We start from the raw sequence: 23,189 nt of genomic DNA, 5'->3' as shown, positions 1-23,189 counted from the left end.
TGTTCAAATGGCTGCAGTACCAAGTGAAACAGAACCCAATTATCTTATTAAACCATTATAGAGGTTGTATTTATTTATCCCTGGAAGGTGTATTAAAGGAAAAATGAAACTTACTTGGGTAAAGGTTACAGCATGTGCACTTTAACTGCCGTTATAAAAATAAAATGTGTAGGAGACAGGGTTAGAGGAAAGAGGACAGTCATTTTATCCTAAAAAGAAAAATAATAATTGAAATAAGATGACATTTTAACCTGCTATTTTTAACAATGGGAAGAAAATTTTTAGCTGGAGGTAGAAAAGTAATTATTACAATTTCTATTTAAATGTTAAAGTTATATTTTGAGTAAAGATTTCAAGGTGGTAGCTAAGTTCATCAACTCTGAGGTACCTGAAATAATGTGAATTACAGGAGCTTTTTTACTATTTTTAACATCATTTCTCCACTTCCTTTCTTCCCTCTCAACCTTTCAAGTAGCCCCCTTACACTTTTTGTACTCATTGCATCCTTTTTCATAATTGCTATTTCATCCATATACATACATATATTTTTACATACACATACTCATAAATATAACCTATATATATTCACCTAGAAAGGAGAAACAGACAGGATCACCTGGCAAAATTGGGAGTGTTGGGGTGGAAGGAGAAGGGAGGGTGGAAAGGGAAGAGGATCGCGGAATGTGAGGAGTGATAAGAACTTGAAGGAATGGGATAGTTTTGACAAGGAAAGACAGAGCTGAGAGCAAGGAAATAGAAATCTTGATTGTGGGAGCCATTATAGGGTTAGCAAGAAACCTGGCTCTAGAGAAATTCCCAGGAATCCACAAGGATGACCGCAGCTAAGACGCTAAGCAATAGAGGAGAAAAGGCCCGATCTTCACTTGACCTGTAGTCAGATTGATGAATATCTTAAATATCACCATATAACCTTCATCCAGTAACTGGTGGAAACAGAGGGAGAGACCCGCATCGGAGCACTGGACTGAGCTCCCAACGACCAGTTGAAGAGTGGTAGGAATGAGAATATGAGCAAAGGGGACAAGACCATGATGGGTACATCCACTGAAACAGTTTACCTGAGCTAATAGGAGCTCACCAACTCCAGCCAGACTAGGAAGGAACAAGCATAGGACCAAAGTAGTCTCTTTGAATGTGTTTGACAGTTGCATGGCTGGGCACACTTGGGGTCACTCGCAGGGGCACCAGGATTTATCCCTACTGCATTTACTGACTTTTTGAAAACCTATTCTCTTTGGATGATATCTTGCTGAGCATATATGTATCAGGGAAAGCCCTGGACCTCCCCAAAAGCAACGTGCCTTATTCTCTCTGAGGATTGGATGGGGGTGGGGTAGAAGAGTATGTGGAGGGAACGGGAGAAGTAGAAGGAGTGGGAACTTGATTGGTATGTATAATGAAGAAAAATAATTAAAAAAAAAAACCACTCCATTGTCAAAGTTCTGATTACTAGTAAAAGTTTAGATAAAATTCCTGAAAACTACATAGTATAATTCCAGAATTATATTAATAGAAACGTGATAAATGCACAGTAGAGAGTTTTCTGACCTTTTGCTTTATATATTTTTGCATTTGCAAACAGTTTCAGAGTTCTACAGTAACATAAATGTCCAAGTGGTACTTACGCCTCTCCTGGATTATCAAGTGTTTGTGATGCCTAACTACAATTATTTTTATTAATAACTGTTAATGCAATGTTAGATTGAAATCCACATAAAACATACATTCTTTTACCTAATTAAATGAGGATTACATTTAGTTCTATACATTTCATTATTTTTTTATTATTCTGACGATGTTATTTTAAATCCTTTAAATATCAGTAACACACAGTGACTTGTGTCAGTATTTTTATACAGTTAGTTCACATATTATACACTGAAGTCAGTTCTTTCAATTTATACACTTAAGTCGGATCTTTTAATTTATTTATATATGGAAAGTAAAATGTCAATTTATTATAATATTAATCTAGATCAAATTATAATACTAGAGAACATCCAACTATCATCATCAGAAAATATGAGATTGCAGCATATATTGATTTGAAGTAACACTGTCGTTCTTTATATGGTAGCATAAGTTGTCATGTGCCAATAATTTAAATAAAGTTTAGAAATCATTTTAGTAGCTGGGCAGTGATGATGCTTTAATCCCAGCACTTGGAGGCAGAGACAGGTGGAACTCTCTGAGTTTAAGGACAGGCTAGGTTACAAGAGCAGGTTCCAGGACAGGCTACAAAGCCACAGAGAGAGCCAGTTTTGAAAAAAAAAAATCAAAGCAAATAAATAAATAAATCATTTTAGGAATACTTTTCATATGGTGAGGTCCCAAGATCAAAATTATTTTAAAAGAACATATATCGTTTCACACATTTTTGGTAAAATAAAATTTTATATGATGTTGTAAAATGCATTTCTGATGAATGGGACATATTCGGAGTGCCTGTCCACATCTCCTTATATAATCTATTTCAAAAGTGAGCAGATGAAAATTACCGAAAACACAATTGTATGCCAACCAGCTATGAATTTCCATGTGGTAATAACTAGAGTTATTAAAAAGAAAGAATCAGGGTTCACACCAGGCTCCCAGCAATAATGTAACACAGGAAGAAAATTTTTATTTTGAAAAGATCATAGTCTTAATGACAGAGGTAGAGTTAGGAGGAAAAGCAAAAGTGCCCTTATTGTGACTGAAGGCTACAATATTTTATGCTGCGTGTTTTAGAACTCCTTCAGCTGATAAACACCTTTAGTAGCGTTGCAGGATACAAGATCAATTCCAAAAAATCAGTTGCCCTCCTATACACAAAGGATAAGGAAGCAGAGATGGAAATCAGAGAAGCATCACCCTTCACGATAGCCACAAATAACATAAAATATCTTGGGGTAACCCTAACCAAGGAAGTAAAGGATCTATTTGACAAGAACTTTAAGTCAATGAAGAAAGAAATTGAGGAGGATACCAGAAAATGGAAGGATCTCCCTTGCTCTTGGATAGGGAGGATCAACATAGTAAAAATGGCAATTCTACCAAGGGCAATTTATAGATTCAATGCAATCCCCATTAAAATCCCATCAAAATTCTTCACAGATCTTGAGAGGACAATAATCAACTTTATATGGAGAAACAAAAAACCCAGGATAGCCAAAACAATCTTATATAATAAAGGATCGTCTGGAGGCATTACCATCCCTGACCTCAAACTCTATTACAGAGCCTCAGTATTGAAAACAGCTTGGTATTGGCATAAAAACAGAGAAGTTGATCAATGGAACCGAGTAGAAGACCCTGATTTTAACCCACAAACTTATGAACACCTAATTTTTGATAAAGGAGCTAAAAGTATTCAATGGAAAAAAGAGAGCATCTTCAACAAATGGTGCTGGCAGAACTGGTTGTCAACGTGTAGAAGAATGAAAATAGATCCATATCTATCACCATGCACAAAACTCAAGTCCAAATGGATTAAAGACCTCAATATTAATCTGAACACACTGAACCTGATAGAAGAAAAAGTTGGAAGTACTCTACAACATATGGGTACAGGAGATCACTTCCTACGTTTATCCCCAGCAGCACAGACATTAAGGGCAACATTGAATAAATGGGACCTCCTGAAACTGAGTAGCTTCTGTAAAGCAAAGGACACTGTCACTAAGACAAAAAGGCAACCCACTGACTGGGAGAAGATCTTCACCAACCCTGCAACAGACAAAGGTCTGATCACCAAAATATATAAAGAACTCAAGAAACTAAACTTTAAAATGCTAATGAACCCAATAAAAAAAATGGGGCACTGATCTGAACAGAGAATTCTCAACAGAAGAAATTCAAATGGCCAAAAGACACCTAAGGTCATGCTCAACCTCCTTAGCGATAAGGGAAATGCAAATTAAAACAACTTTGAGATACCATCTTACACCTGTCAGAATGGCTAAAATAAAAAACACCAATGATAGCCTTTGCTGGAGAGGTTGTGGAGAAAGAGGCACACTCATTCATTGCTGGTGGGAATGCAAACTTGTGCAACCACTTTGGAAATCAGTGTGGCGATTTCTCAGGAAATTTGGGATCAACCTACCCCAAGATCCAGTAATACCACTATTGGGAATATACCCAAGAGATGCCACATCAAATGACAAAAGTATCTGTTCAACTATGTTCATAGCAGCATTGTTTGTAATAGCCAAAACCTGGAAACAACCTAGATGCCCTTCAATGGAGGAATGGATGAAGAAAGTGTGGAATATATACATATTAGAGTACTACTCAGCAGTAAAAAACAATGACTTTTCGAATTTTGCGTGCAAATGGATGGAAATAGAAAACACTATCCTGAGTGAGGTATCCCAGACCCAAAAAGAGGAACATGGGATGTACTCACTCATAATCGGTTTCTAGCCATAAATAAAAGACATTAAGCATATAATGTGTGATCCTATAGAAGTTAAATAAGAAAGTGAACCCAAAGAAAATCATATAGTCATCCGCATGGAGAGGGGGAAGTAGACAAGATTGCAGGGCAAAAACTGGGAACTTGCGGGTGAGGTGGCATGGGGCAAAGGGGAAATGGGATGAGAAATATGAGAAGGGGAGGATGGGAGGAGCTCGGGGGATTGGGATGGTTGGGATATAGGAAGGATGGATACGGGAGCAGCGAAGTATATATCCTATCTAAGGGAGCCATCTTAGGGTTGGCAAGAGACTTGACTCTTGAGGGGTTCGCAGGTGTCCAGGAATATGTCCCCAGCTGGTACCTTGGGCAACTAAGGAGAGGGAACCTGAAATGACCCTATCCTATACTGATGAATATCTTGCATATCACCTTAGAACCTTCATCTGGCGATGGATCGAGGTAGAGACAGATTCTCAATTTGGAGCAACGGTCTGAGCTCTTAAGGTCCAAATGAGGAGCAGAAGGAGGGAGAACAAGAGCAAAAAATCAGGACCACGAGGGATGCACCCACCCACTGTGACAGTGGAACTGATTTATTAGGAGCCCACCAAGGCCAGCTGGTCTGGGACTGAATAAGCATGGGTTGATTCCGGACTCTCTTAGCATGGCGGTCAATGAAGACTGATGAGAAGCCAAGGACAATGGCACTAGGTTTCAATCCTAATACATGAACTGGCTTTGTGGGAGCTTAGCCTGTTTAGAAGCTCACCTTCCTGGACGTAGATAGAAGACCTTCGTCTTCCCGCAGGGCAGAGAATTTGGACTGCTCTTCAGTATCGAGAGGGAGGGGGAATGGTGTGGGGGGAGGAGAAGAGGAGTGGGGATAGGGGGAGGGGAGTGGGGGGAGGGGGCAATATTTGGGAGGAGGGGAGGGAAATGGGAAACGGGGAGCAGGTGGAAATTTTAATTAAAAAAGAATAAAAAATAAATAAAAGAAAAAAATTAGAACTTCATTGATCTGAAACCTACAATATTTTATTTTAATGAAAATTTGGACATTCAAACATCTAATACAGCATGGCTTTCTTGCTAAGTTGGCTCAGTGACAGTTACCAGAGGAAATATGACCATGTTTTTAAATAGCTTTAGGAGACTGAACTGACCTCTGGTATTGAATGTTCCATGTTTCTTTTCAGTGAGAAGGAAGGTTTGTGCATTTTCAAAAACTGACAATGTCACAAAAGAAGTAAAGAATAGTTATTCTCTGAACCTTGAAAGTGACTTTTGTGTGGCGTGCAGGAAAATAGGGTGAGCATTTACCTAGTGGAACATTTCAGTTTCCCAGTACAAAGCTATGGTATAAAGTAGCCTTTTTCTTTTTTTCTGAGAATTTCAGGTAAGTTAAATCCATATGCACTCTTAGAAAAGACATTTTATTATAATAAGAAAAATGTGTTGATCTGGAGTGGAGTGATTAGGCCATTTGTCAAAGAGCATTACTGTTTCTGATAACATTTACAGGTCACGCGTTCTTTTCAAACCTCAATAAAAGTAAACTTGCTCAAATGGAACTTCTCCACCTGAACTGGTGAGACTGGCTGTCAAGAGTAAAGAGTGAAGTACTCTGTGAAATATTTTAAATACTCACATTCATAAAGAGAAACAATGGAATGGAATTGTAAACGATTATGCTCATTGAAAAGTTTTAAAAATGAGTATAGAAATGTATTGGTTTTCATTGAATACTAAAGATTGTGCTGTAGATTTGTTCATACTTAATATCAAAATAATGTCATGACAGAAGAACTGTCCAATAGTAATATGAACATTCTCTTTAAATGTCATTAAAATTTGAAAATTTTGGGGCATGATATTTTATATATATATATCATGTTGTAGCACGAATAATAAAAACACATAGATACTGGGGTTCATCCTGAAGATCAGAAAAGCAAAGCAGCCAAGCACCAGAGAGACCTTTTGCTTCTATCAAATCTTCAGACCAAAAGGGCAAGATCCTATCTCTATGAACCCTCTAACCCCACATTGTTGTGAGTTCCTGTCTCCCTCCCTTTATAATCCTTTCTTCACCATTCCTCTCTCCAGTAAGTCATATCTCTCCTGTCTCCACCTCCCTACTGCTAAGAATAAAGTTATGTGAATCCCAAACACTGGAATTAAAGGTGTGAAAGGCCACCACTTTGATCTATTTCTTGATCAATCTTGTGAATCCCAAGTATCATTGAATTCACATAGATATGTCTGTCTCTGTCTCCTGAGTCCTGGGATTAAAGCTATCTGTTACCACCCCGGACCTGTATGGCTGACTAGTATGACTACTTTGCCTCTGTTTAGGCAAGCTTTATTTATTAGAACACAAATAATAAACCACTATATCATGTGGCATTGAAATTTATATGTCTCTTTTTCAACATATATATAATGAAAATAAACTAATTTTACCTAATATTAGATAATAACCTTTGTAAAATATATATTTTATGACAAAGATGCCTTTAAATGTCTGTATCTTAAAGTATTATATATGTACATTAATTAAAACATTGTGTAAGATGGGTATTTACATGTTCTTTTATGCACACATACTTTATATCAGTTTTTTAATCTGGCTTTTATTATGAAACTTTAAAAATTATCATTCTGTGTTGAATTCCTAAGTTAGAATGTCTATCACACAAAAACTTGATGGTTGATAAACAATATTATTCCATTGATTTATGTACAACGGTTGCAATGATAAATAAGTATTTAAATTATAAATTAAGGAACATTTATAAACTAAAATTGATGTATTCCCACCTAGGAGTGTACTCTCTTCAGCAGCATGTGTACTAAAATTGGAACAATACGGAGAAGATTAGCATAGCCCTTGTGCTAGAATGTTACACACATTCATGAAACATTCATAGTTTTAAAAATAACTAGGAAATTTACTAACAAAATCATTACCTGTGTTCAACATAAATTTAGACTGAGATTCATCTAAAGCACAGAAAATGTTAGGAAATTTTAACTTTAATAATTTGATAGTTTGTAATACATTTAAAAATAGCATATATATGCTATGGTTTATTAATTACATTTAATTTAATATACGTATATATGTTCTCATTTAAATGGATTGATTTACAATCAATGTGTAATTGTAAAAATTAAATGAAGCATTTACAAGTCTTTAAGCCTTTTAACACTCAAAACTACTCTGGTATATTTTTTCTAATGCTTCAACTGTAATTTGAAGACATAAGTATCACTTATATTTGTAATACGTATATTAAATATTTGGTGAAACAACGATTTTACTACTATAGTATCTTAAAAATAGAAAACTCTCATAAATAGAATCATATTTTAACATAGAATTGTCTACTAGCTTAGCTTGATTCATGAGCTACTCATGGGAAGAGACTGTCTGTCAGTTAGCAGACATACCGTAATAATTGCTAAAATGAATGCCATACACTAAGCCAAACATGATAGAAAGAATATTGATGCCGTTAGGAATATTGATTATAGTCATGTCAAGAAATTTTAAAAGCCCAAGTTCTTTCCCCAGATGTTCAGGTTTTATTTTTATAATAGGGCAGTAACATTGAAGTGACATGAAGTGCCAGGGCTCCAGACATTAATCAGGTAATTGGAGATATTCTCAATTCACCTCAAGTATATTATTCCACATGCTTCTCTGTTAATATGATGAAATCCATCAGTACTATTCATCCACCATCTTCAGGCCTTGCCTTAGATGGTTTTAAAGGAATTGTTCTAATGGCTCCTAAGGAACCTAGAGTTTTCAATATGAGATGTTTCTGCAAATGAATTGTGGGTGGAATAAATCCATCACTTATAGCCAGAAGTGTAAGTTTTGGTAAGTTTTTATATTTTATTTTTCCCTATTCTGATGGGTTTAACTTAGAACTTTTAAGTAAAAGAAATAATTTGCTCTTTTTGTTTGATGGTTTGTTTGCTTTGGTTGTTGTTTTTTTCCATCATGTAGTGAGAGCTACTATTATATTTCTATTGCTAATTTTGTTGGTTCCTGGATAACTTTTTTATTGAAAAATCCTGATTACAGTACATTGTTTAAGAAATTGAACAAAAAATTAAAAACAAAATATAAAAAAAGAGATTGTTCTCAAAGATCATATCTGTCTGGATTGGTTGTGTATATTTATGGATGGATTCTCAAGTAATCAAGCTTATAAAATAATTAATGATACTCCTACTTAATAATTCATATATGCAATAGTTTACCATGTATGTTTATGGCAATAAATTAAATTGAAATTGCTATAATTGTGACAGCTAAAAAATAAGCTAAGAAAATAACTCTTGTTTACATACCTGAATAAATATGTGTTTATCTGTTTCTGTTACTTAGCTATTCACAAACTTTCCTATTAATTCCTTAAATCCAAGTGATTAGTATGGATTATAAGTATCAACCTATCTATATACACATTTTCAGAGCTCTTGGCATTTTGAAAATTAGCTTTCTTTTGGTATAAATATTGTTTCTTAATAACAGACATGTCTTTATAAAACTAATGCCATAAATTACTTACCAGACTGATAAAAATCTTGGTTTTCCTTCTTTTTAAAATCGTTTCATTTAGTTTATTTTCTATGCATGGATGTTTTCCTACAGGTATGCCTATTTGATGCATACATACTATGCTAGAGAATGCCATAAGAGGCAAGAAGATCCTTTGGAACTGTTTACAGACACTTGTGAACCAAAATGTGATGTTGGAATTCACTTGAGTCCTCTGGTTGAACAACCAATGATCTTTCTGCTCAGCCTTCTTTGCAGTCCTTAAAATGTTAGATTTCTTTTTGTTGATTTTATGGTTTCAATAACTTGTCTGAAAATTATTTAATTAAATGGTTTACTATGTCATTTTGTAGGTTACAAATTTTAAGAAGTTTAATAAGCATGTCAGGGAAAATAACATGTTCATTGTGCAATACATTGCTAAGGACTATGAAATAATTAAATAATTAGGGTCTGCTGTAAAAGGCAGATTTGTGAAATAGAAAATTTACCTTACTCCACATCTTCTCCAGCAGAGGCTATCATTGAGGTGTAAGAAGGTATCTCAAAGTTGTTTTGATTTGCATTTCCCTCATCACTAAGGAGGTTGAGCATGACCTTAAGTGTCTTTTGTCCATTTGAACTTCTTCTGTTGAGAATTCTCTGTTCAGTTCAGTGCCCCATTTTTTAATTGGGTTAATTAGCATTTTAAAGTCTAGTTTCTTGAGTTCTTTATATATTTTGAAGTCAGACCTTTATCTGTTGCGGGGTTGGTGAAGATCTTCTCCCAATCAGTAGGTTGCCTTTTTGTCTTAATGACAGTGTGATCCCTATTGTTTTGTCTTAATGACAGTGTTGTCCTTATTGTCTGTGCTACTGGGGTTATACGTAGGAAGTGGTCTCCTGTGCCCATGTGTTGTAGAGTACTTCCCACTTTCTCTTCTATCAGATTCAGTGTGTTCAGATTGATATTGAGGTGGCAATCCCAATGGAGTCCTGGACAGAACAACTCAGATATTACACAAACCCACATTCAAGGATTTGAATTGCCCCACCCCAACATATACCCTTTCTGTGACCTGATGAAGTTATCTCTATTCTATGAAATTATATCAGCTGGATCTTCATAACTTTGGCAAAACAAGGATATCTGAGAAAAGTTTAGATGAGGGCTCTAGTAGTAATGCTATATCATAAGACAGAGGCTTTGAGTCATACCAACAAATCATTGCAATAAACATTTGTAAGTAAGGTTGTTTGTCTAAAGGGTATACTGCATGACACACTGCAGCTCCTAAGGCCTCTAAGGCAGATGAACATGTGATGGAGAAATAGGAAAGGTAGAGAAGGGAAATGATTTTCTTTTTTTTTTTAAATATTCTTTTTTTTGGGGGGGGGCTACAAGGGTAGAGGACTGGAAAATGAGAGGGATTGGGGTGTATATTATGAACTCCCAAGGAATCAATAAAAATAATTGTGTTAATAAAAATACTATGACAATACTAAATCCAGAAATTATATTTTGGTTAATGGTGTAGAATGACAAAATACATATTTATCATCTAAAAATTGAGGAGAAAATATTTTAGAAATAAGTTTATGACATGAAACACCAGAATAAAAATATGCTTTTATATATTAAATGCATTTCCTTACAGAGTTTCATTGAAACATTCCCTTCAAGCTGTGTGCTTATGCCAAGGACTCATACAGGTGAAATTAAAAACTTACGAGAAAAATAGTCAGGAAAAAAATATCTAAATCCCATCTGTTTGGTATGCTATGATAAAACCCTGTGTTGAACAATCAATTTTCGACATTTTGTCTGAGAATTTTAGTACAAACACAAAAACACTGAAATTAAAATTAACTCCTATTAAGAAATTCTATTCTTTAAGAACAGGTATAACTGCAGAAAAAAATTTACCACAAAATTACTGTTTGTTGTGCATATAAATTGGACTTAAAAAAGAAGTTAATTTTAACTGTGTAATTGTTTCACTAAATATGTTTCATTGAACTTCATTTTGTGGTATCCTAAGGGCAGAATTAACATGTTTCTGCTAAGTTTTGCTTTCATGAGAAAGGTATTCTTTGAAGTTAAATTTTGTATTTCTTCCTTCATATTCATTTAGGATAGCATATAGCATTCTTTCTAGTAGAATCTCCAGTTTTATATTGGAAAATAAGAGGTATTACTGTACTAAGTTTCTACCTATTGGATCATATCAATATTATAGGCAGAATGATATTGTCCTACCAAAGAAATATGCAATTTAATAGTAAAAGACTCCTAGCATAAAGATCATCGCCCTTTCTGTGCCATGTGAAAATTCATGTTGGGACCACTGTAACCATGTCACAGATTACACAGCACAACACTAAACGAGACAGAGTTCAAACTTAATGAAGATCATTTATCTCTTACAGACAACCCAAAGTTAGTATTAAGATATCATATTTCAGTAATAGTCAGGAGGCATACAAAAACAATTGGTTATTTTTAGAGTAATCCACATTTGCTTGAATTAGATTTTGAATACTTACTTGAGTGTCACATAAGAACTAATGTTCTGTCTTACTTTTTCTGATAGTGGTACAGTTGGTTTGAGCATATGTGTACAAAAATGTCCAGGGGAAACAAGAATCACCAAATGCATTAAATAAACTCAAAACATCTAAGATTTAATGCCAAATTTAGAAGCTAAATACACAAAAGACAATACTGTCTTGATGCATATTCAAGACATTCTGACAGCAGATGCAGCATTTAGACGGACTGACGTGGAAGGTACGAGAACTCTGGCAGAGCAATTTTGTCAATAAAATCTCATCAATTAACATGGTCAGTACACTCCACCACTGGGTGCTATCAGATAAATTTTACAGAATGTTTTCTAGTTGACCGTTTTGACTCCATAAAATGAGAGGGAGAGAGAGAGAGAGAGAGAGAGAGAGAGAGAGAGAGAGAGAGAGAGAGTAAAATATTGATTTTGTGTTCACTGTCTGCATTACAAGTGTGTATATAATTTTGAATGAGTGTATATAATTTTGAATGATTTGGGACTGACATTCATACTCTAGAAGTGTTAGCTGGTGTCATTCAAAAAAACTATTTAGAATATTCATACTGTGAGAAGAGTTTTACGGGTCATGACTTTGGATAGAAATTATTCTCAAGAGAATGCTGCCTTTAATTTAGTGATTAAAATATTCTCTTTTTGAAGCCTTTACCATTAACAGAATAAAATAAATTAAAAATCATAGATCTTATGGTTATTTTTATCATATATAATATATTTGATCCAAAGGTCAATTTTTATAGCTATGGAGTTACAATAGAGTTATATGCCTGTCACTGAATGTATTTTAAAGGACTGAGAAAAATCTGTGTATATTTACAATACTCTGCTGAAATACTATTAATATATTTTAAGTTAATTTTATTTGCTATTCTCAAGCCCATCAAGAATGGATTTTTCTGTGAGAATACATCTTACATATCTCATGGTTCAGACTGCTTCTTCCTATGAAGTTTTTACATTCTGCACAGCCCTTTCTTAAAAAGAAAGCAGTTTCATACATATTAACAAGTTAATATATCCTGGTGCAATGGGGGAAAAACAGCAGCAACTCGTTCCCCAGAACTCTGTTGCTTTACTTTTATCCCTGTGTTTGGGATAAAACTGTGGAGAATAATTGTTTGCGACAGAGCACTGGTTTAGAGAATTTAAAGTGAAATTCTAACTTTTATGCATGAAAAGTTTGGCTTTAAAATCTTTACACGAATCAAGTACATTAAGTGTTTTTCTACCAAGGAAATTAAATAATGCTAAATCTGATGTCAGTGAGTTAAAATACAGTTATATTTGCTCCATTGTGAATCTGAGTGAAGTAAGAACATTTCTTACTTATTGCATGTAGTGTCAAAGTCATACTGAATTTGACTTTTATTTTGAATAATACAAAATTACCGATAGGGATTCTGTTAATGATTCCATGAAGAATTTAAGCATTCTACATTTCCCGTTTTCTCAAAGCTGTGATAGAGTATCTTTTCCGAAAAAAAAAAAAAAAATAAGGTAAAGAACACCTGCCTTGGCTCTTGCTTTATAAACAGTACAGTGTTTGGAACATCCATCTGGGCTGTACATTGTGAGAGATCTGTGTATAGAATGCTTAAGGTTGCCCCAGAATCAAGGTCCACCTGCGTCAACAATGTCTCCTTGCTAGGCCAAATGTTTCATAGTTTTCCAGACTTTGAAAGCATTGCTATAAGCTGGGGGACCAAGCGCTTAAACACAAGGATCTATGGGGGCATTTCAAATTCAAAATTTCAAGTAATCTCAACTTGAAACATGTCAAATTGTATCTACTTAACAAGAAATATTACCTAAACCATTAATCCCACCAAGTTAACAGCCTGTAAAACTTGGTAAATAGCAGGTAATATTACAATTTCTACCTGAATCTTTAAGTCTCAAAAGCTTTGATTATAATGAAACTGACATTAAATGATTTTCTCATCTTAATACATTCAATATCATTTTTTGCTTACTTTTTTCTTTTTTCCTTTTTAAGGATCGGAGGCCAAGTCATCTGCATGGTAGGCAAGTATACTACAAATAGTCAGGCCTATAGCATTTTTAACCTTTAATAAGTACATTTATTTCTATAAATGTTTGAATAGATGAGATCTTGTTGAACTTCACTATTGAAAATTTAGCTTTAGAGATCTTGCTTTCACAGGGAAGCTTCAAAAAGAACTTCATTTTCTAGTGATATGAGAGCATTCTCACACTCCGGTCATTATTTTTTTATTGCTGCACAGTTTTCTTCGATTATCTTTTGAAGTCTTGCATCTAAACATGCTGGTAAGTTACCCTATTTTATGCCCTAGAGGACCTGACAAGCTGTCCCTTTTCTAACACACATTAAGGGAAACAGCCAACTATTTGAAGTTTTATCACTTCAAAGTCATTTTGTAGAGTCTATTTTCATTAATATTAGACATGAAAACTACATATTTTCAAACATATTGTAAATTCAAAGGATTCAAAAGCATGATTTCTACCATATAAAGTACATAAATATGACAAAAATCATTCAATTAACCATTACAAACAAAGAATGTATTTTACATTATATAACATGTTATACTTTATATAGAAATAATTATGGCAAGTATAAACCTTATTTCTTCTATTCTTTTATGGAAGAGTTAGTTTGATTGTAAAATGAGGTAAAATAATAAATAATTACATTGAAATCTTTATTTTCAGAAAATATATTCTTATATATCCTATCAGGTCCATGATTTAAATCCACCTAACAATTTAAGTCTGAATGGAAAATTCCCTTAAAGCATTTAATATTCTATTTTATCAAAATCTAGCTTTATTAAAGATTGATCAACAAGGCTATTCTTTCTATTCCCCAGCTAAACAATTAATTCTCATCTACATTTTTTGTATCCTAAAGACTTTGTGATTTTGTGTGTGTGTGTGTGTGTGTGTGTGTGTGTGCGCACGCGTGCACGCACACACATATGCTTTTGTGTTTTGGCAGTACAATTTCTGTTCCTTATAATAACAGACACTTTATTTCTACACCAATTTTCATTTTTATTCTTGTTATGATCACTTTACAGCTAGATAATTATACAATTGTTTGCATTTCTTTCTTCTGGTCTTGTCCATATCTAAGCTCCAATAAAGTTATCTGTAAGCCAGTATTTCAAATATTGCAATTACAAGATATTAGTATATTGAAGCTTTCATAAAACCTCATGGTTTAGGCAACAATTACTTAGACTGACGGAGGAGGATGGTTTGTTTCATGTTTTGAAACAACATGAAAAACATGAAGAGCCTTTCTTTATTTTTTCCTCTCCCTCCTTTTCCCAGTCCTTCCTATCCAAACCACCTCTGCACCCCTGAATCACGCCTCCATTTCTTTTTAGAAAAGTGCAGGTCTCCCACGAATACAAAAACCATGTCATGTCAAGTTACAGTAAGATTACCATGTATTAAGGCTGGGCAAGATGAACCAGTATGAGGAGTAGAATCCCTAAAGTCAGTAAAAGAATAAGAAACATCCTCTGATCTTACTGTCAGGAGTTCCACAACAAGACAAAGATGTCCAACTATAGCATAGGGAAGAGGGCCTAGGTCAGTATTGTGAAGGCTACCTGGTTGTGCGTTCTGTCCCTGTTAGCCCCTATGGTCTCAGGTTAGCTGATTCTGGGAGTTTGCTTGTGGTGTCCTTAACCCCTCTAGCTCAGAGAATCCTGCAGAAGAAACAGAAAAAGAAAAACCTTGTCTTAAGAAACAATCATACTAACAAAAGTAAATATTTAGTGATATTTGCTATATCATTGGCTAAGATTTTCTTGGTCAGAAAGATAGCCTTAAGCAGAAAGCAAAAGTAAAAAAGAAAATATGCAGAAATAAATAATGATGAAAATATAAAAACAAAAGAAATTATAGAGGAGGGCAATTAGAAGCAAGAAGAAAGTAAATAAAAGATGAAGGTAATGGATGGACATAATGTAAAAAGGAAAAGAAATCTGTTCTCCAAATTTAAATTTTACCTTAAGTCCTATGTAAATACTGTTGTAAGTTTAACTAAAGATAAACAGCAATATAATTGAATACCTGTTGTAAATATGCAAATAGATATGTCTTACACTAATGAACACTGTGTTCCATAATTTTACAAAAGACATAAATTACATATTGGCAAAAATAATAGCAAGCCACAAATGCAAAGTTAGTCAATTACTGCAATGCATGATATTTTAAGCAAAATATATTAATAAGCTTACTTAATGTATTAAAATACACATTTCATGTTATAGATAAATATTGTGCATAAGGATAAATAGAAAAAAAAGATTTCAAAGTTAAGTAAGAGTCCTTTTCTTGTGACAAAGCTACGTTCATTAGCTGAACATTTATGAACAGCAATACAAAGAGGCAAGCTATAATCACCGCACAGTTTCCAAAGAAAATTTTCTGGGTTCTATTGAAAAATTAAATAAAAGAACAGTAAAGAAAAGAGATGACTGGCTTGATAAATTCTAAAAACTAGCAAGGTCTCCGCAAGCACACGGATGAGAAAAGGCTGATTTAAGGTCAAGCAAGAAGTAACTCAAATGAAATTGAGAGGAAGGAAACAAACATTACCAGTGAAAAGTCAACATCTCATAGTGGAAACATGAAATTCACATAGATTGATGATAGGCAGGGAATAAAAAGGCTCATCAGCCTTTTCTTGCCAACTGATACAACAGGTTTTATAATGAAATGCAGAATTCTTTTACCATTTTAGATGAATGTTTCAGGATAGGAAAAGATCAAATTTTGTCCTGGAGAGATGTTTTACATGGCAAAGTGCCTAATGTTGAAGCATTGGGAAATGAATTTGAAAACCCATCTTGTGAACTGAACACTGTCTAGTTACTATCCTACAACGCTCTTTTTGTAAGACCTAGTCTTATACTTTTATACCATTCTCTCTCCTCTTCTCTCTCTCTCTCTTTCTCTCTCTCTCTCTCTCTCTCTCTCTCTCTCTCTCTCTCTCTCTCTCTCGTTTTTCATATAGTACTCTAATCTAAAACTCAAAGTTACTTTTTCCAAGTATTAGGCTACAACTATGCATTTCCGCACCCAGCGATAACTATGTATTTTTCAGGGCAACCATGACTTCCTCCTGGATATCCCTGCACTTGGCAGAAGAAATAGAGAACAAATATACTGAATTAAGCAGCAGAACATGGCGTATTGTGTGAATTCCGACACATGTTTTCCACTATCAGTTCATTACTCCTGAATATCATGCATATAGCTTTCAGGTGGCAATTAACCATTTTGAGAAAGGCCTAAAATATTGCAATTAAAGTAAATGTTAGGGTAAAATAAATATTTGAAGTTATTAAAAGATGAACTCTTGGATATTTTTGAGCAAATTGAGAGAATCATACCTTATCCTAAATCAGGTTTTTTTTTTCCTAAAATCGAACTGAATTTTAGTAGACTATGGAAACAGAAGATGCAAATCTAAAATGCATACTCTGAAGCTCTTTCTTAAGAGCAGTTAATTTAATTTGCCTTAAGGGGGCAGTATTGGTCTTCCTAAGATGGGGATAAGAATTCATGAGGAAAATACAGACTTTCAAAATACCCTAACTGAGACACAAAAACCCAGGCTTATCAAAGAAGTGGGTGGATGTAATATACATACAGATTAAACTGAAACTCTATACAAACAGTGATAATGGGTGAAAACACAAACTGTGCAAATCTGATTGACATGTTAGTTAATTAAAAGCAACAAGGAAAGGAGGCTTGGATCACTGAAGGGATTACTCACAGTGACAAGTCTTCCAAATTGTTCTGTTTCTGGGACGAAAGAAGAATCAATGAATGAAATTAAAAACAAACAAGCAAACAAACAAAAATCCTCTAGGATAGTGCATGTTAATACATCTAGTGAAAGACCCAGGTGATACAGAAGTTATCTTACTCTGAGAAAGTCTAAAGACTTCTTATAAATCTCTCTTTAGTCTCTCTCTCTAGGGAGTATCTTGCCTACCTCAGAGTTTCATTAACACTCAAAGTGACTGACCCTTCTTGAAACAAAATAAACTTGCAAAGTATATAATTTAAATTATTTAATATAGCAATGCTTACGTTTTTCAAAGTTTCAGATAAATTCACTAAAACCCTCAGGCATTGTCACACAAGTAAATGTCCCAAGCACACATTAGTACCCAGATTATAATTGCCTTACGGTCTGCATGAAGCTTTATGACTTTTACAGAAACTGCTTTTCCCATCACAGGATGGATGACTGTAATTCCAAGAATATTTGCTGACTTAAATTTAAAAATGATAATCTATTTCAATAAGCACACCCATATCTGTTTGTGCTTGGCTTCCTAGATTCACCTAGGCAGAAAAGTTTCATAGTTGGCAACAACTGTGGCTTCTGTTATGACAGCTAAATGCAATGTTTGACTTGCATTTTAATGAACGTTTTATTTTTTTCTCAATAGCAGCATAATTTCACTGTTGTTGAGTTCTGTTATCAGAAATTGTTTCAAACATGAAATTACAGTAAACATAATGTGTACTTTTGGAATCATACTGAGTCAGATTTCAATCGATACACTTTTTTATTCTTTGTTTTATTATTTATTTTATATATTCATTCTTTTCTAAGACAATGCATCTCAACTGCCACTTCCACTTTCTTCCCTCCTCCACAGCACCACTTTCCTCTTCTTCAGATCAACTGTTCCTCCATTTCCTCTCAGAAAATAGCAGCCCTCCAAGTGATATCAATGGAGCTTGGTATAACAAGATGCAAAAAGACTAGCCATATACCCTAATATCAAGGCTGTTTTGAGGCCACCCAATAAGAAGAAATTGATCCTATATGCATACAAAAGAATCAGAGAGCCGGGCGGTGGTGGCGCATGCCTTTAATCCCAGCACTTGGGAGGCAGAGGCAGGCGGATCTCTGTGAGTTCGAGACCAGCCTGGTCTACAAGAGCTAGTTACAGGACAGGCTCCAAAACCACAGAGAAACCCTGTCTCAAAAAACCAAAAAAAAAAAAAAAAGAATCAGAGATAGCCTGGAACCCATTGTTAAAAGTCAAACAAACACCCTAGCTAAAAACCACAGCATGTATGTAAACCCAAGTAGACTCTGTGTTTGTTGCTTCAGTCTCTGTGATCCCTGTGAATCCTGTTTAGTGGTTTTTGTGGGCTACATTCTCCTACGGTCTTCAACATCTCTGGCTTCTATAATCCTTCTACTCTTTGTTCTATAGAGTTCCCTGAGCTCTGTCTAATGTTTGGCTGTGGATATCTGTATCTGTTGAAAGAACCCTCTCTGGTGATAAATGGGTTAGACATCTATCTATGAGTGTAGCAGAATATCATACTTTTGAGAAATGTATGTGGTGTCTCTCCTTTATACCTGTTTAAAAGTATGATGATCAATGAGCTGCTGTGTAAATTGCTGATTCTCGTCCGACGAAAATGCACATTTATTTGTTCAGCAGAAACAAAACAAATGAGCAAACAAAAACATCAACCATGTATGTCATGTGGACCCTGTCAAGTTTGCAATCTGTCTCATGAACTTGAATTTCCAATCTTTTATTGAATATTGTACTGTCTTTAGTTCATGTTAATTTAATGTATAATGTAAAGTGATGCCTTTATTATATTGAAAACTATGTTTTACCACTTCTTGTATCTGCGTATTAAACCAATCCTTATCTGTATACAGTTGGGCAATGCCCTTTAGTTTTGTTTTCCTGTCTGCAAGGTTTTGTTTCCATTTCATTCTCAACCAGCTAATTAAAAGCATCAGTTTCAATTGAGGTTCCAAGTGGAAAGTATACTTTATTTATATAAAAGTACTTGCTGAGCATTCCTTGATTGTCTAGTGTTGATAAGTGATATGTACTACTGGATATGGCTCCATTTTTTATTGCACAATAATGTATGTCTTTTGAATTGTAATATACATTCTTCATTTTTTGAGTACTGTCTATATTCTCCTATTTTTATTAAATGCTTTAGAGACATTCATAAAATAGCATCTTTCCCCATTATAAAAACCTGAATGTTTACATTAGTAAAGCTACTTAAAATTTTCTTGCATAAATACTATTGTGCTCAAATTAATTAGCATACTTTTTAATAGCCATCAGGTTAATACAGTTCTCATCGCAGAATGACAGATGAGATTTATGTTAACCTATTATTTCAATGTGAATTGTTACATTGATCATTTCTTAGTTGCCAATTTGCACACTGACCATAAACATGGAAATGGCGAATGTCAGTATTACTGATATGGCTGCTTAGCAACAGCTTCAACAGGCACATATGTTTATATTTCTATAGTCTCTTTTAAGATAAATTATAAAAACAATTGAAATTAAAAGTTAATTTAGCCTTTTTAAACAATAAAGGGCATTGATGTCTATCAGTTATTAAATCAAGAACAATGTTGTTTTAAAAACATGTGCCTGTGCATTTTGAGTATGTTTGGGTTCCTCTCTAGAACAGAGTTTCAATGTCATGATACTCACAGCATTTATATTCTGGCTGCAAAATTTGTGTACATTAAATAAGGATGCATTGGTAATTATGGAAGCTTATAGAAAAGTTATTAATCCAATCCTAGGGTCTTCTGACAGAGTGGAAACTGAAAATGAGCAGAAATTATGTATGCTATATAAAGAGAAGTGATGACAAATAAGGTAGGAATAGATTCCCCCAAGGACGGAGACTGTGGAATGACACCAGATGTCCAATGTAATTAATGCGATGATAAAGGGCAATGAACTGCTCTCACAGGCTGGAACCCATCAGGCAGTACGCAGAAAATAAACTGCAGTCCTATAAAAATAGGAGCTGTTTAAACATAGAGATATTGCACCTCCACAGTTTTAGCAGTTCTTTAAATAGATCATGAGAAGAATAATGGGGAGGAAGACAACAGTGCACAGACCTGGCCAGACATCAGCTATGCACTATTTTCTTGAGGAAGACCTGAATATACACATCTTCATTGACATATTTGACATATTGGAAGACATTAAAAATATAATTCAAAGACTGTCATTTTAAATTAAGCTTAACTTTCATATTTTGATTTTTTTAAAATAGAAATGTAAACAAGGTGAAGTGCTCATCATCATGCTTATAGAAATAAAGATTCCTTGGTGGTCAGATACCACCAGTAAAATGCAGGCTTATGCCAATGCCAACCTATATGAAGTCAGGAAATGATTAATTAGTGTAAAAATATAACCAATACTTTTATCTGTGCCTATTTTTATGAAACTATTTGAGGAATTAATGTGCCACTTTTGAGTTGTTTCCAGTGTTCAAGCTGTCCTTAAATAGAGAAGATAGATGAATTGTTATGTTTTGACATTCAAAATGCTCAAGAAACATCTTAAATTTTAAATTATTATAAAATATGCAAATATAGAAAAACATAATTACATACTTGTTCCTACAAGTCAACTAGCCAGCTTACAGCTTCAACATTGTTCATATGTTGCTCTATTCTCTTCCTGCAGATCACCTTTACCAAGAAATCTCTAACACGTTGCTTCTCTACAGATATTTAAGCTTCCAATACTTGGACTTGAAAACTGTATGACTGCTCACTTTCCAGTTGAAAATAGTCATCATCTAAAAATGCTTTAAGTATTATTTTAATAGGAAAAATTTAAATTATTTAACAAGTGAAATTAGCTTAATATATCAAACCAATTTATACTTATATCTGTATAGCTATAGAATTTATATATTTTTTATTTTCACATTTTTCTTAATTGTTTTCTCTTCCCTTTACCTCCCATATTTGTTTCTAGATACTATGTTTGTTGAAATGCCTTTGAATTATAATACACCTTAAAATGACTCTGGTGATACTTCCACATTTTATACTCCATAAATTCTTATGTTACAGAGAAATTGTCAATAGAAAGATTCTTATTCTGAATTATTATTTAGGTTTTAGTTGCTAAAAGTTTTTGTTTCCTTATGTTTTTTGTAAAGTCAACATTTCTGATTAATATTTATTGATATAGATTATTTGAATAAAAGACTATTTCATTGAGAAAAGTTAATTAAAACACTATTAAGATAATAGTAACATATATACATATGGTTCCATATATACTTGTATACAGAATATTTCTTTATAAAGAAAATTTAATTCATAAACATTTAATTACAAAAAACTAAAATTGATAAGAATGCATAAATGAATACCAGTGTAGATAAATGAGTCTATTTCTTTCAAGTTTTCCACATGAATTGGCTTCATTTTTCCATAGCTTGTTTCATGAATTGAAATATGTTTAAATGCCTTATTTTCTTGATTTAAAATTCTTTTTGATATTCAAATTATTTTACTCTTGGTCAGTAAGCGCTCCATGACATTGATAGAAGCCTAGTCTTGGAATTCTTTTAAGACATAGACTTGTAAAACTTTAAAACATTTTTCTCTTTTAAGTTTCTGATTTCTTTTTTAAATCCCTTAGCTTTTGAATTTATGGTTTCCATCACATCAGCATGCTACAATTTTGGCTTTTTTTTCTTTTTTATTGATTTTTATTGAGCTCTATATTTTTCTATGCTCCCCTCCCTGCCTCTCCCTCCCACCTTCAACCCCTCCCTCATCCCCATGCTCCCAACTGACTCAGGAGTACTTGTCTTTTTCTACTTTCCATGTAGATTCGATCTATGTATGTTTCTCTTAGTGTCCTCATTGTTGTCTAAGTTCTCTGTGATTGTAGTTTCATAGCCAGAACTTGGAAACAACCTAATGCCCTCAACCAAAGAACGAATAAGGAAAATGTGGTATATTTACACAATGGAGTATTACACAGCAGAAAAAAATGATGACATCTTGAAATTTGCAGGCAAATGGATAGAGCTAGAAAACATCATTTTGAGTGATGTAACCCAGACACAGAAAGACAATTATCACATGTACTCACTCATACATGGTTTTTAAACATAAAGCAAAGAAAACCAGCCTACAGTTTTGACTTTTGCTTGTAGGCAACTTATATAATCATTTCAAGCTTATTTAGAAATTATATGCAATTATTCTGTTTTTCTATAGTTTAGTATATTTAGGTTAATTTTTTTTGGCTCAGTTCTGTCTGAGACCATTAATGGTGCCACAACACACTGTCTGATATGATCATTTATATTTCAAAATCTCTTTCATGTCTTATCACTTCTAGAGGCTGTGTGTATAAAGATCACAAATCCAGCAATTCACCTAAATAGAGCTTTCTATCCTTGTCTTCATAGGGCAGATGGCAACAAAAGCTAATCAACCTATATTAAGCCTTTGTTCAAAAGACAGTTATCTTCAGTGACTTATTTTTTAATACAATCATAATGATGACACTTGAATTTAGGTAGAGATTAAGCCTCAAAAGACCTTTATTGGAGACAAAAAATGAAATGTAGATATATATTCAGAGACATCCAACTAAATCATTGTGCTGTTCACAATGGAATATTGTGTTAGATAAATTTGCAAATCTTGTACTTAGAATCTTTGCCAGGTCACTTAAAATTTTGTCTTTAAATAGGCATCTGTAGCATAAAGAACATCATTTCTGTTCAGAAGACTTTGGGATATTAAATATGT

The 23,189-nt window shown here is 33.9% G+C and overlaps 1 non-coding gene across 1 annotated transcript; it reads left to right on the top strand.

The window, feature by feature from the left end:
- Positions 1-7,251: 7,251 nt before the first annotated feature.
- On the top strand, positions 7,252-7,358 carry LOC130885379 (U6 spliceosomal RNA). Its single transcript, XR_009058148.1, has one exon. It is a non-coding gene; the product is annotated as a U6 spliceosomal RNA (small nuclear RNA).
- Positions 7,359-23,189: the final 15,831 nt, after the last annotated feature.

The sequence above is a fragment of the Chionomys nivalis genome, chromosome 12 (genome assembly GCF_950005125.1).
Source record: "Chionomys nivalis chromosome 12, mChiNiv1.1, whole genome shotgun sequence".
Lineage (NCBI taxonomy): Eukaryota > Metazoa > Chordata > Mammalia > Rodentia > Cricetidae > Chionomys > Chionomys nivalis.
The sequence above is the reverse complement of the archived record's forward strand: the minus strand, read 5'-3'. Positions and strand labels throughout refer to the sequence as shown.